The sequence below is a fragment of the Pseudoliparis swirei genome, chromosome 2 (assembly GCF_029220125.1).
Source record: "Pseudoliparis swirei isolate HS2019 ecotype Mariana Trench chromosome 2, NWPU_hadal_v1, whole genome shotgun sequence".
NCBI classification, from domain to species: Eukaryota; Metazoa; Chordata; class Actinopteri; order Perciformes; family Liparidae; genus Pseudoliparis; species Pseudoliparis swirei.
In genome coordinates, this window is record NC_079389.1 from 14,326,674 (window position 1) to 14,341,585 (window position 14,912).

The 14,912-nt window shown below is 41.1% G+C and overlaps 1 protein-coding gene across 1 annotated transcript in view; it reads left to right on the top strand.

Annotated features, from left to right (window-relative positions):
• Positions 1–220: 220 nt before the first annotated feature.
• LOC130204506 (ephrin type-A receptor 6-like) overlaps positions 221–14,912 on the top strand; it is a 148,517-nt gene continuing 133,825 nt past the window's right edge. The window contains exons 1-2 of the mRNA XM_056431292.1: positions 221–287; positions 11,021–11,085. The gene's annotated coding sequence lies outside the window, so the exon portion shown is untranslated. The remainder of the gene's footprint in view (positions 288–11,020; positions 11,086–14,912) is intronic.

A 14,912-nucleotide genomic window follows, 5' to 3' on the forward strand; every position in this document is an offset into this window, starting at 1 on the left:
TATCCCCAAATCTGCCCCGTTCCGCGCCATCGCCGTTGCCGCCTGCAGGTATGTATTTCCTCGTGCTCCGTCGCCCGGCAGGTCTCGCCCACGGAACCGAATGTAAGGACCAGTGGATCAGTGCTTGAGGAGGATCCCGCCACGTTGTTCTGTGACCGGCTCGGTTGAAGTACCTCGTATTAGGCCGGTGATCAATGTTGCAGCAGACATGAGTTTTGGAAACAGATTCTTCCTCGTTTCACTCTTTCTTGGATTTTCCCTCACTCGCCTCAGCTACAGCAACCAAGGTGAGTTAATGGTTCCCTCTCACCTTAACTTATGTTCCCGTCATTTCAAACATGTTAATATGGACATTGTTTGGGAGACAAACACCACTGTCGCCACTGCAAGAGCCACCACAGTAACAGAGTCCTCAAAAGTAAGTGGTTAAACCAATAAGCTGCAGGCTGTCACTGAGAAAGAGTCCTGCACTATTGATATCCATGCAAGGAGTGCGCAAAGACATTGACAACTTTGCCTATAGCAATGTTTTGTTTGTGAAATAAAATATATATTACCACATAACCGCACCATGACAGTATCCATATTCAGATAAAACGTGTGTTATTTCCGAGCGGAGTTCAATGGATTGCTTTAGCTCAGTTTTTATCCAAACAGTTAAACCGATAATAAAATAAAATACAATTTCTATGGAAATCAGCTGCTGAAGTGACACACCTGAGGCTGCTATAATTACTCACTCTGCATTACAAACACAAACAAACACACGCACATACACACACACGCGGGCACAGGAGACAGTAAGACATCAGCCACAGATTGATTCATGAAGTGGGTGACAGAGGGAGAATGTGTGTGCGTCTGTTCGAGCACAGACTCGAGTGTATGTTTTGTGCACACACTGTAAAAGGTCCTAAACTGCCAAAGATGCACTTATTTGCGAGAGTGTATGCATGTGCACGTGTACAGGACTGTCTCAGAAAATTAGAATATTGTGATAAAGTTCTTTATTTTCTGTAATGCAATTAAAAAAACAAAAATGTCATGCATTCTGGATTCATGACAAATCAACTGAAATATTGCAAGCCTTTTATTCTTTTAATATTGCTGATTATGGCTTACAGCTTAAGAAAACTCTAAAATCCTATCTCATAAAATTTTAATATTTCCTCAGACCAAGTAAAAAAAAAGATTTATAACAGCTGAGTGTTTGTCAAGGCTCAGGAAACCCTTGCAGGTGTTTCGAGTTAATTAGACAATTCAAGTGATTTGTTTAATACCCTACTAGTATACTTTTTCATGATATTCTAATATTTAGAGATAGGATATTTGAGTTTTCTTAAGCTGTAAGCCATAATCAGCAATAAATCAGAATAAAAGGCTTGCAATATTTCAGTTGATTTGTAATGAATCCAGAATGCATGACATTTTTGTTTTATTAATTGCATTACAGAAAATAAAGAACTTCATCACAATATTCTAATTTTCTGAGACAGTCCTGTACATCTCCTTGTGTGTGTGTGTGCATTTTGCTCCTAAATGCACATTATGTCTTCATGTGGTGTGAGTTCAGTGGCAAAGAGTCATTGAACACACAGGTCATCGCTCCTGCACGTGCACTTATTTAGCAAAAGCTTTAATTACACTTGATGCTTGAGTGTTTGTGTGTGTGCACTCAAAGAAATGACTCATTGGATGAACTCAATTAAATTGTTGGCAGGTTTTCCATCCAATAATTATATGCAACTCCAACTCAAATTTAGCACATCAGTGCAATAAAATTTAATTAAGTTAGTCCAACTTATTTGTATCAAATACATCTAAAATAAAATAACTATATTCATTACATTTAATTAATTTGTGTTTGTCCAACTCAAAATATAAACTAACTAACAAAATATGCAAAGTCCACACAGAAGGAACACCCGGACTGGGATTTGAACCCACAGACCTCTGGCTGTGAGGCAACAGTGCTAGCCACTACACCACCGTGCAGCTCTGAAAATGTCTTCACCTCATGTAAACAACTGATTTTCAGCTGGCGCATGCGCAAAGGGTAGTCCCCAATGAAACACATTTATTTTGAGTTGATATGCACACCATCTAACCTAAATAAATCTAATAAATGAAAGTATTCATACATTTTGTGTTACACCCATTAAATATAAATATCTATTTTTGTAATCGATTTATTTAAATGTATCAAACAATATTTAAATGTGTCACCTCGAAGAAGGGCTTGAATCGTTTTTGTGAGTGTAACCTAAATAAATCTAATAAATGAAAGTATTCATACATTTTGTGTTACACCCATTCAATATAAATATCTTTGTTTTGTAATTGATTTATTTAAATGTATCAAACAATATTTAAATGTGTCACCTCTAAGAAGGGCTTGAATCGTTTTTTTGAGTGTGGGTATGGTCACGCGCCTTTGTTGTATGTATGTGTGTGTCTGTCTTTGAGTGTTCCTCCGTGGTTCCATGTGAGCGCACACACACACACACACAGCCGCAGCATCAGTGAGGTTTAAAATAGTCTTATTGATTGTGCGGGACACAGTGGGATCTGACCCCAGGTTATATTTTATTGTTCTCTCAGTTCAATAAGAGCGATGCTACTCCATGTTTGCCAAGACAGCTGCTACATAACAGCCTCGCTCTGTGTTTTTCTCTGCCACAGATTGAATGATTGAAGTGATGTCTGCTTTCTGTTGTACTTTAGTCTTTCATATTGAATGGTGGACCAGCTCCTTGTCGACCATGGTGCAGCTCAGAGCAGAAGAAAAAACTGATGATAATTCAGATGACAAAGAAAAGTGGCTCATTAGAGGCTGAAGGATTTTTGTTTCTCAGCTTGCCACATCACGCTTGATTCTCAATGTATTGCGAATGCCCAAATCATTTCAGGTTCCAGCTGTGTGGCTTGTTGAGGGCAATTTAATGTCAGGCTTGCGGTGTTATTGAGGAGACTAAATTGGAAAGGGGCATGAATGTGAGTGTCTTTCTCCACCTTTGCAACCTCATGATCATAAAAAACAAGTAAACATATTGTTTTTCCTGCTGGGTGACATTACACAGGGGCGTTTTATTTTAGGCTAGTATGATACGTATGAACACAGACAAACAGAACTCAAAAGAATGGGGATTTCACAGACACAATTGGGCAAGATGTCAGTTATTCGAGGAGAACAATAAAAAAAACAATCATCTTTTGTTACTTGCCTCTGTGCCTCCGCTCACAGCAACACATCAGATAATCCCTCACATCAACCCCACTGGGGTTGCAGATAGTTATTAACAAAGCTCTCCTCACTCACTATCAAGTTTGAACAAGGCTGTTTTCCCATCAATAGATCTATTCCCATAATCTTTACTTTTATTAGCCATTTTCCTCCCTTGTGAAGTCATCAGCCGTTATATTTAATATAATTAACATTCACAAATCTCCTTTCATAACCTGATTTCTTGAACCCAGTAATTGAAGAGAAGATGTGTGTTTTTTTCTGGAAGTGTTTTCTTTTTTACTGAGAGAGAGATTAGGACGTAAAAAAAACAAGAAAACATAAATCCATGGAAAATGGGAGAGTAAACTCAAAGCACCAATATGTTATTTTCTTTGTTGGTCAACTGCATCCTAATGACACACTGCTGGATGATTCCAAGTGTAAAGCCAGTTAGTAACACGCAAGAGGAAACTGGCTCTTGGGCGGCTTACAAATATACATTGCAAAAGGATCTATGAAATCATCATAAAAATAATAGCTTTGTGCATTGATTCATTGGGACCATCCGCAGAGCAGAAAGATCAGCATCGCTGTTGGAGATTAACAAGATGTCACCAGAAGTGTGCTGTCAAGGAAAATCAATCAATCAGTCAATTCACTGGAGACGCAAAAGTGTTCACTCCGCACCTTTGACTTGCAAGCCACAGTTTATATATATATATATATATATATATATAAAAGATATGTTCTCGCTGTAAAATGTAACATGTCTTACGCAAGTTTAAGTTCCCTCCGGTTCTACCCTACATTAATTGAAGCACATGCTGCTACATGTAATAAAATGTGTTTACAAAGAGGGATTAAAATGATTTTACACAGGAGACTGTCATGTGAGCGCTCGGCTTCCTCAACGGCATTCCTGCATTAAGATAATGATTGTTGAGTTGTGCTGTATGTGAGCTTTATGGCTGCTTGGTGCGCAAGATCCACTTCGTACATTACACTTGAGGAAAATAACTCCGATCAATCATGAAAAGTCAAACAAATATGATTCAGTGAACGCTGTTTCATTTTGTCATTTATATGAATTAATAATGAGAAAGCTCTCTGTTGCTTGGAGTAAATCATGAAAAGCAACAACAAAAGGTTCTCCTCCTCGTGAGTAACATACATATACACGACTGTATAAGAAAGGTGATTTAAAGCTTATCGCAGAAGACTGCTGTGCTGTTGCACTCTGGGAGCCCTTCTAGCTGCACCTAATCAATGATATCACTGCAGGAGTTATGCTTTTAAAAGCAGATTAAAAACACCTGTTTTTCATTGCCGATGTTCGTGAATCGCGAGGGACTCTCGTGAATCACGTGAGTAACGAATGTCAAAAGAGTCATGTGACTCGCGACTGACGTCACATTCTATGGCAAAGCTGTTTCACAAGGGACAGAAACAGAGGACGCCGGGGTGAAAGTCCTGTGTTTGTTTGTCCCATTCGCCGACCATTCCACACGTCCTTAACAGACTTCTTGCTTTCAAATATTAAATCAGGTTTTCTGACCATCTGATAATGATGCAGGCGGCTTAAGTTATTTGAAAGAGCAGTGCGTCACTACAGATGCTGTGTATCAGGGCCGCTGATGAAGCTGTGAGACGGAGCGGTGACAGCGGGTTGGTTGTTTGATCCTACTGGGGAGGTGCGAGAGTGTTGAAAATGTGGTTATGCTTGTCAGGTTCCCTTTGCCATGGATAGTCTTCCATAACACAGCATATCATTCCCTCTGGTGAGAGCCCAGCGCTTTGTTTACACCACTAAATGACATGGTGCAATCCTCACTTAAATACTCACCAAAATCAATTTTCACAAGGCTGTGTTCATCAAATGCTGTTGTTTGTCTTTGGACCTGCTGTTCACCGGAATGGGTAGTAGGGAGCCTGCAAATTAAATGGTTTTGTTTGCTTTGCTTTCTGAATCACAGTCCAATTAGGGAGAAAGAAAATGTCTTCAGCAATCTTTCTTCACAAAAGAAACCAATGTGTTGCCAGAAGCAAACGTACCTAATCAGCCACAATAATGGATGTTTTAAGAGCCACACTAAATTCATGCATTTCAACTAATCGGTTATTTTTAATTCATGACGACATTGCCCTCACCCGCCAAGAAGCACCGTTTTTAAAGGATTTCGTGAACGAGATTTAGCCTATACACCTGTAGACAGCTGATATCACTTTTGTCTGAACACTGAATTTGTTACTACTTCTAATTTACATGATGTAACACTGGTTGGCTTTGGGTCCTTTGTGCAGGCTGTAGTTATTTTGAGGTGTTTATGTGGCCTGAGAAGGCTGTAGACAAGAGATGTCATCATTCTACTGTAGCTCCAGATATTTATGAGTTCACCAGCTCATGTTCTATTTATATCCAACCAGTGGAAGTCCCAAAGGACCCTCAGCTCCAGGCTCTATGGAGAGAGAGAGAGAGAGAGAGAGAGAGGCTTTGTACGCGGAGGCAGTGCTCAGTAGACGTTTACCAAGCCAGCGTGAACAGTAAAGTGCACACACAAACACAAATCAGAATCAGAAACATTTATTTGCTACGTGTGTGTAGACACACGAAGAATCTGACTTGGCGGCTGGTGTGTACATTGGACAGATGAACAAAACAACAATAATCAACAGTCAACATACTGCAAGAATTTAAACATTACATTTACAATGTAACACAAAGGTGTACACATGGACATGAACACACACACAGACATTTCTGTTGTTATCTGGAAAACTCTGTCACTATTCTTTTGTACGTGCACATCTGTACTATAGCATCAATATACAGTACCTCACTATTTTGTTTCCTGTTTTATTTTGAAGTTTCTGTGTGTTTGACTTCCTGTCGTTGTTGTTTTCCCTCCTTTTTGTCTATGGTTCACCTGTGTTGGATTTGTCTCGTCGGCATTGTTCATTTCATCGTCTTCTTCCACCTGATACGGTTTCATGTCGTTTTGCCCATTCTATTTTATCGGACATACGCCATCTCCGCCACTCAATTTGTTGCCTTCTCCACACCACATCTTAATGTACATCTGCTGTTCTTTATTCATAGCAGAGTAAAGTATGAAACCGCTCACTGAGTAACACGGCCAATTCTCAGTAATTTGGCCTCCCTCCAGGGACTGTGCTGCTTAGTGCTTACCTGCCCACAGTAGTCTACTGGTGTCCATTAACACCGTTGCAATGCCAGCAAGTCGTCCAGCATAGCACTGATATGGCACAGAACAGGGTCGTTTGTAGGATTCAAAGAAAGGGGGGGCTGAGCCCCAAAGGGAGCGGCATTTCAGGGTATGTCTGCGCGCGCAGCCCCTCTACAATAGGCCTAACGACGCCCCTGGCACAGACAGAGAGACAAATAATAAACTAAACTGGCAAAGCATGGCAGGATTGTGAGAAAACTATGAGAATATCTGCATGTCGGCTTCTCTTTGCTGTGGAGGACAGAATCGTCAATCGCTAGAATCATCTTAAGTCCTCTTCTGCTACATTTCTATATAAATCAAAGTCCATTTCCGACAGTTTAGGCTCAGTTTGAACTCAACAGGTTTCATTTAATGTGATGTTTGCTTTTGTAAAGTCTACATGATTTAATTAACTGTATGTCTTTAAGTTGTCTCGAGTTAACAGAAGAATAACTGGGTTATGAAATGTGTGTATTTTTCCCCGTGAATCGGATTCGTTCCTTTGGGCTATGCTACACCCTTCTGTGATCCTGCTGACAAACAGACAAACGAACCATACAAAAAAGAAAAAAACTATTCAAAATTAAAATGTGTCAAGCCTTAAACCATCAACTCTCCTACTCTCGCTGCACAGTATGGGCACAATCACACCATTCGCGACTCTCAAAAACGCGACGCGAGTAAAACCATTGATTCCCTATGGTACGGCGCGCGCCTTTCAGACGCTCCTTTTAAAAGCCGCGCAGCACGTTTTTTTTGCATTTTTCAGACGCGCTTAAAAGTTACAATATTTTCAACTTTAAGCGCGAGTCGCGGAGGCGCACCGCTCATCAATGTCACGCTCGGCCAAGGCAGCCAAGATCAAACAAGAGGCGGGCTTTCCTTCCTGTTTTCCTGACGAGACACTCATATCAGCGATATTAAATTACGAAGAGCTTTATAATTCTAAATCGAAACACGACTCCAACTGACTCCTGCTCAGTTTGAAGTGCAACTGAAAGCGCTCGTCATCAAGATGCAATCCGCGGAATAGATGGTGGTATTCGCCGTACTCTTTCCTTTCTTTTAAAAAAATATTGTGAACCCTGAAATCAACGATTGGTTGCGCATGCAGGCCCGCTCCACAGGCGCACCGCGCTGAGTTGCCCGGCGCATTTTTGCCAAGGCGTTTTTGGTGCGGCTGCGCTTTTTAAAGTCGCGTATGGTGTGATCGTGCCCTTTGTCCGTCTCTTTCCTTGAGTCCACCCTTTTGCTTAGGGAATGTGACTTTTCCAATCCCCAGCTGTCAGTCATATACAGAATGTGGATTCTTACGGATAACATTTCTATAGCGCTGCCTTTAAATTTAAGGGGAAACACATTTCTCTCTCCTTAAAAACCTCACTTATAGCCCAGGTTACAGGAAGCACACATAACCATAATGTTTTAGAATACATTCCCAGGCACAATATGTGTTCCCGCTCCATTAACCTGACCTCAGCAGCTCATTGCGTTTACCTCTCCTTGCATATGTCAATGGATGTTTGGTTGGTGAGGGCAAAAAGTGTGTGCTTAAGTAATAAAATAAGGATTTAACATTTACGTTACCTATATTTTTTTCCTTTTTTCTTAAATAATAATATCAATTCAATCATCAACCAGTATTATTTAGAATAATAAAGTACAACCAATATTCTATATTAACAGAGGCTAAAATGTTTTAAGCATACTGGGGTTTTTTTGCGACAACTGTACTGTTTTGGTTCACCTTCCAGCATGCGGCGGTTTTCAGCAACAGAACTCTAATGAACTCGTTGTAGACGACCTACTCAGCAACAAACAGCCGACAGACACAATTAGCAAGTAGATGCTGAACATAGAGGAGAATATATGAGGTAAACTTCCAGATATTTCCCTCAAGACTTAGTGTAAACCCATTCAGTAGGTGTCCAGAATCACAATTACAAATGAATGCTAATGTGAGTTCATATTTACTATACTGCCTGTGTGAATAGGCACATCTTTGCTCACAAGTTTGCCACACATATTCATTTTAAAGGTGATGCTATGTCATTGTTTACAGCTTTTTATGCTGCCTCCAGTGGCCACAAAATAGATTTATTCTGTTTTTAGGGATTACTTAATTTGGATATTTTATATGAATACAAGAATTATTATGAGTTTTACCATTCCCTCATTATCCTGTTGGACAAGTGAAACTCCTGGAAAGAGTCATATGAGTCTCACTGAGAAAAACAGCGTTTTGTATTCAAATTATGGGAGTGTCTACGGTAGACCTTCAGAAAAAAACAGCTCATATTGCATTCTTGACAAGTTTATTTTAAAGAATATTTTGTAAATCAGTTATTAGCTGATATATTTGAAGATACTATATTTGTTACTGAGCACCTTGAAAATAGTCACAAATTCACGGAAAAAAATAAGGATTTTCTACAATAGTTTTTATACATTTGCCTGCTGTACAACCACCCGGACTCTCGGGGTGCTCATATCCTGGTCGTTTTTTCCTAAGTCTTGGATGTTGCGAGACACCCGTTTGACTCGATCCAAAACAGGTGTTACACTATGTTGCTGCAGTGTGTTATATACCAGCGCTGTGGGAGATGGGTGGAAGTGGATGAGCATTTAGTTGTGTATGACACGCACACACAATGCTCAGTGAGCAGATGCTTGGACAATATCTGTCAACCACGCTCCATCAAAGGTGTACTGGCTCGTAACTCGGGAACAGAAAGAATCAAAACGGTGCCTTCTTCCTTTATGCTCGCCTTGATCTTGTCAGAGTACATTCACAGATATTACTTAATTTGTAAATATCAAAATCAATTCGCTCATGATAATAAAAAAATATTGAAAGTAATACTTCCTTTGATGTACATTCAGTTGTTAAAACTAACAGTTATGTCAATGGAGATTTAGTCAGAAAATATTTTCACTGATAGATGATTTGTAATGGCATAATTAAAGGAATACGTAAGTGGACAGTCTTCACTGACCGATACTTAAAACTCAATCGTTACCCAAGTAGAAGAATACACTATAATCTGTCAGAAATCAGTGTTCGTATTCACAGCTTGACGTTTAGATCAAATTTAATTCAAATTCAAAATTAAAACTGAAAGAAAAATTTAAAGATGAGATTTTCGTTGATTAATTTTTGATGACTCATAGCACGTGAGAGAAATGATTGGCTTGGACTCAAGCCTCTTGAGTCTAGTGTTGTAGTTTTTCGACCAGCTATAAGTCTGGCCCTGATTGCAGGTTAGTTCTCTATACGTACTTCATGATGCACTGCAGCCACACACAATTAGGATATAACAGTATTTTCACAGATACTGTACATATTGCACATGTGACAAGGTGACTGGATTGGCTGCATGTAATATGTATGGGTTTTGAAAATGCTACTATATTTGTGTCTACTGTCTATTCCCTAATGTTGTCACAGGTGTAGGTAAACACATTTGTTATATTTAGTGGAGTTATATCGGCGTCACAATGAAGGTAAATCTAGGAAGCCATGCCTGCTCCTTTTCACTGTGAATCGTTTGTCTTTGTGAGAACCCCGTTCCTCCTGAATTATTAAATATTCTGTCCTTGAGGACCAGACAAAATATTGTCGAGGATGGCAATAGTTCCCGTGCAAAATTGCTTTCCTTATTTAACCCTTGTGTTGCCTTCGGGTCATTTTGACCCGATTCAATATTTAACCCTCCTGTCGCCTTCGGGTCAATTTGACCCGATTCAATGTTTAATGTCGGTGTTCTTTCGGGAGTCAACAAACAAACATAAAGTACCTCACACTTAAACTTGGAAAACAATATTAATTCTAATAATTTTCTGGAGATTTTAATAGCTGGGGTCATATTGACCTCAAGGGTAAAATATGTTAGTAAATATAAAGGTAACAGGAGGGTTAAACATTGAATCGGGTCATATTGACCCGAAGGCGACAGGAGGGTGAAACATTGAATCGGGTCAAATTGACCCGAAGGCAACACAAGGGTTAACACTACCTGCAAGGTTACGTTCAACTGACAATAGTATCATGCTGTACCAATATTAATGTCACTCTATATTAATATATTCCATACCAGGATATTGATTAATAATTTGCACAGTCAAACAAATTTAACACAACTAAGATGAATAGAGGATATATATATACCCTGATTATACCTCAGGAACAATTTCAGAAATAGGCAGAAGAAATGTGTATTGTTGTTAATGAGATCAGGCTAAAGCTGTGAAAGGGATGGCAGGAGAGGGAATGGACTGTCGACAGCAATCTGACTGTAATCCATCAGTCCCCAAATTGTTTTGCAAGTGGCAAAAATGTTGCTCTGATAGTCGGAACAACATTTTTTCCACTTGCAAAACAATTTGACGACTGAGCCATGCTCATAAATATTCATCCATGAAACTCATTTCTGTTCATATAAAAAAATGTCTAAATGATCACGCTTATGACTGATATTTCAATTTCCGTGTGAAAATACAACCTTTTTTGTGTTTTGACAGATTGCTAATGGTTGTATTTTCCCCTTGCCTCTTTTTCCCATTTCAGTTGTGCTGCTGGATACAACGTCTGTGCTTGGAGAGCTAGGATGGAAGACGTATCCCATAAACGGGGTAAGAAGAGCAACTCTTGCCTTATCTTATTTTTACATGCGCCTCATTCAACATGCATGACCATATCTGCACCGATAGCATCAATTACATTGATTTGAACGGGTCAGAATGGGTAGCAGTGATCAGTTTGATATTAACATTCTGGTATTTTTAGACCCCTTTGTCCTCATGGGAAATACTGTAACTTTGAGAAAGATAATTAACCAAGGTCTCTAAGGAGGCTTCCCTTATGCTGTTCAATCTTTCCATATCTATTGTTTGTGTCCCTTTAGGGCTTCAGAAATATTAAACTGACTCTTGAATGTTGGGCAAAGGAAATCCAATGCTAATGCAAAAACTTTGTGTTGAAGTCTCCCTTTCACCTCTATTTGTCTCTCAGTTACTAGAGAAACTGTAACTGCATGGCCGGTACCTTATTCTGTATTTTGGTCAGTCAATTTCCCAAAAGAGTATCCCACTTTGTTTTGTCAGTAAATACCTCCAGCTCTACAAAAGTATCTTGTCAAACTGAGAATCCAAACTTTTTTTTTCAAAACTGCAGCGAGTACCAAACTGAAGGTATCATAATCATGAAATAAACATGTGCTGACAACAAACTGTAGTATCCTCAGATCAAAACCTTCCTGTTGCATCAAAACCTCTCTTTTTCTGTTGTGTCAGAATCCCTGACGCATTGATAGAAATTGTCCTGATGTTGGATAGTGAACAACAAATGCAGAATTGCCATACTTCCACCTCTTTCTTAACCTTCATTGTCCTGCTTTTGTCTCCATACCTATTAACTACGTCACCGTCCAACTCAAACTAGAGGGCGTTTGTCAATCAGCGTTCTTGTGCGTACTTCTCTGTACTTGTGTTCTCGTGTACTCGTGAAATGTCATCAGTCGCAGCCCGAGTACATGTTCCAATTCAAAGTCCGCTTCTCGCAAAGCACGGTCAAAATACCCAGATGTGACTTGATCCTCCCACTTAACCCAGGATGCATCATAGGAGACTTGTGCGTACTCTGGCCATCTGATATCCCAGAATGCATTTCGAACCAGCAACAGGAAACAAGGCCGGAGGAGAAAATAAATAACTGACAGTTGACTTCTTCTAAATACTACTGTTGTTGAGTCACAAATGTACTTTCATGATGTTTTCAGGCGTGGAGTTAGTAGTTCAAAATTCAAATCTGTGGTCGGTTTGTTATGATTTAGCATAATAAAAATATGCGCTGGAGATTTGAGGTTCTGCTCGCGGGACCAGTGAGCAGCGCCGGGCGGTCAGCGAGCTGTGTGGCCGTCGAGAAGGCCAAGAGGAGGTACCGAGACAGAGTGGAATCACAGATGGAGCAGCGCGACACCAGGCGCCTATGGCAGGGGCTACGGACTATCACAGACTACCAGAGCAGACCCCGCGCAATGGTGAGTGCCGACGCATCCCTAGCGGACGACCTGAACTCATTTTATGCACGGTTTGAGGCTAGCAACAACAGCGCTAGCTCGCCGGCTAACAACAACACCGTTAGCGTAGCCGAGGTGAGTTCTACCGCTGGGGATGAACACACACTCTCTGTGACCGAGCACAGTGTGAGGAGGGCTCTGTTGAGGGTGAACACCAGGAAAGCTGCAGGTCCAGATGGCATATCTGGGCGAGTACTGAAGACCTGTGCTAACCAGCTAGCTCCAGTGTTCACCACAATATTCAACCTCTCCTGGCTGAGTCCGTGGTCCCCGCCTGCTTCAAGAGATCCACTATTGTCCCTGTGCCCAAGAATGCTTCTCCAGCATGTATGAATGACTACCGACCGGTGGCCCTCACCTCGGTGGTCATGAAATGCTTTGAGAGGCTGATAAAGGACTACATCTGCGCCTTCCTCCCTTCCTCCATGGACCCGCTGCAGTTTGCTTATCGCCCAAACAGATCCACGGATGATGCTGTCTCCCAGGTACTGCACACCACACTCTCTCATCTGGACAGCCAGAGGGGGCTATGTGAGACTGCTGTTCATTGATTATAGTTCAGCTTTCAACACCATAGACCCTCCAGACTGGCCGGCAAGCTGATTGAGCTGGGACTGAACACCCCCCTGTGTGCTTGGATCCTGGACTTCCTGACCGCCAGGCCACAGGTGGTCAGGGTGGGCAGACACACCTCCAAACCCTCACCCTGAACACAGGATCCCCAGGGTTGCGTCCTCAGCCCCTACTGTACTCCCTGTACACACATGACTGTGTGGCCAGGTTCAGCTCCAACACCATCATCAAGTTTGCGGATGACACAGTGGTGGTGGGCCTGATCTCCGACAACGACGAGAAGGCCTACCTGGAGGAAGTTGCTGATCTGTCACTCTGGTGCCAGGACAACAGCCTCATCATGAATGTCACCAAAACTAAGGAGCTGATTGTGGACTTTAGGAGGGTACAACAACAGAGGACGTACTCACCACTGGGGATTAACGGGACTACTGTGGAGAGGGTGAGCGGGTATAAATACCTGGGAGTCCACATCACCGAGGATCTGACATGGTCAACGAACACAGACACTCTGGTGAGAAAGGCAAGGCAGCGCCTCTACCACCTCAGGCAGCTGAGGAAATTTAAAGTTTCCCAGAGGATCCTTCAGTCCTTCTACTCTGGAGCTGTAGAGGCGTCCTGACAGGAAGCATCACAGCCTGGTTTGGCAACTGCTCCGCTCAGGACAGGAAGGCTCTGCAGAGAGTAGTGCGTTCGGCTGAACGCACTATTGGAACTACACTCCCACCCTGCAGGACTTGTACACCAGGAGGTGCAGAACCAGAGCCGGCAGGATCATGAAGGATCCTCACCACCCCAACAACAGACTGTTTCAGCTGCTGCGGTCAGGCAGGCGCCTCCGTAGTCACGCTGCAAGAACAGAGAGACTGAGACGGAGTTTCTTTCCTCAGGCCATCAGGACTGTGAACTCCGACCTCACCAGGACCCCCACATAGACCCACACAACTGCCCCTCTTAGGCACACACACACACACACACACACACACTTACTGTAAATATTGTGTTGTTTTTTATTGTAAATAGTGTGTACTTGTTGCCCTTGCACATTCCTGCTGAGCATTGCCACTTTCATTTCACTGCACACCCTGTGTGTGTATGTGACAAATAAAACATCTTGAATCTTGAATCTTGAGAGTAGCCTGATCTCAGCAGGACTTTTTCAAATGCTCCGCTGGCTTTTGGTCTCCGTAGCGGTAAAACATGAGATACAATTCAGTTTGGAGGATATAACAATCACAAAGAGTTTGACTGTGGGTTATGATTCCTAACTTAATGTTTTAATTAAACTTTAATGTTGATCTATAGTAGTGTCTTTTTACTTTTGACCGAATTCTTTGCAATTGTATAATATAACTATATGTATTTATTAATCTATATATATTGACAAATATGTATGTTTATAACATGTGTTATATATATATTTGTATATACATATACAAATTATATATTTACAAACAATATATAATTATATATATATATATATATATACCCACACACACAATTCAAAATAAAATAATTATATTTAAAGGATAATGAAAAAAGCAGGGTTGTCCTGTTTTGACTGTGAAAAAACTTTACAGTGAATAATCGGACTAAATTTATGAGCAAGAACAGCAGATATGGTGACATCATCAAGTCAGCTGCTGTTCCAATCGCAGAAAGACCGTCCTCCGTCCACCTACCTTCGGAGTCTAGACTCCCAAGATCAAACTCCAAAGTCCAAACTCCAAAAGTACACAAGTCTGTACTCAGCGTCCTTGAAATTGATAAACGACCAGAGAATAATTACAGGATAGTGGCTCTCCAACT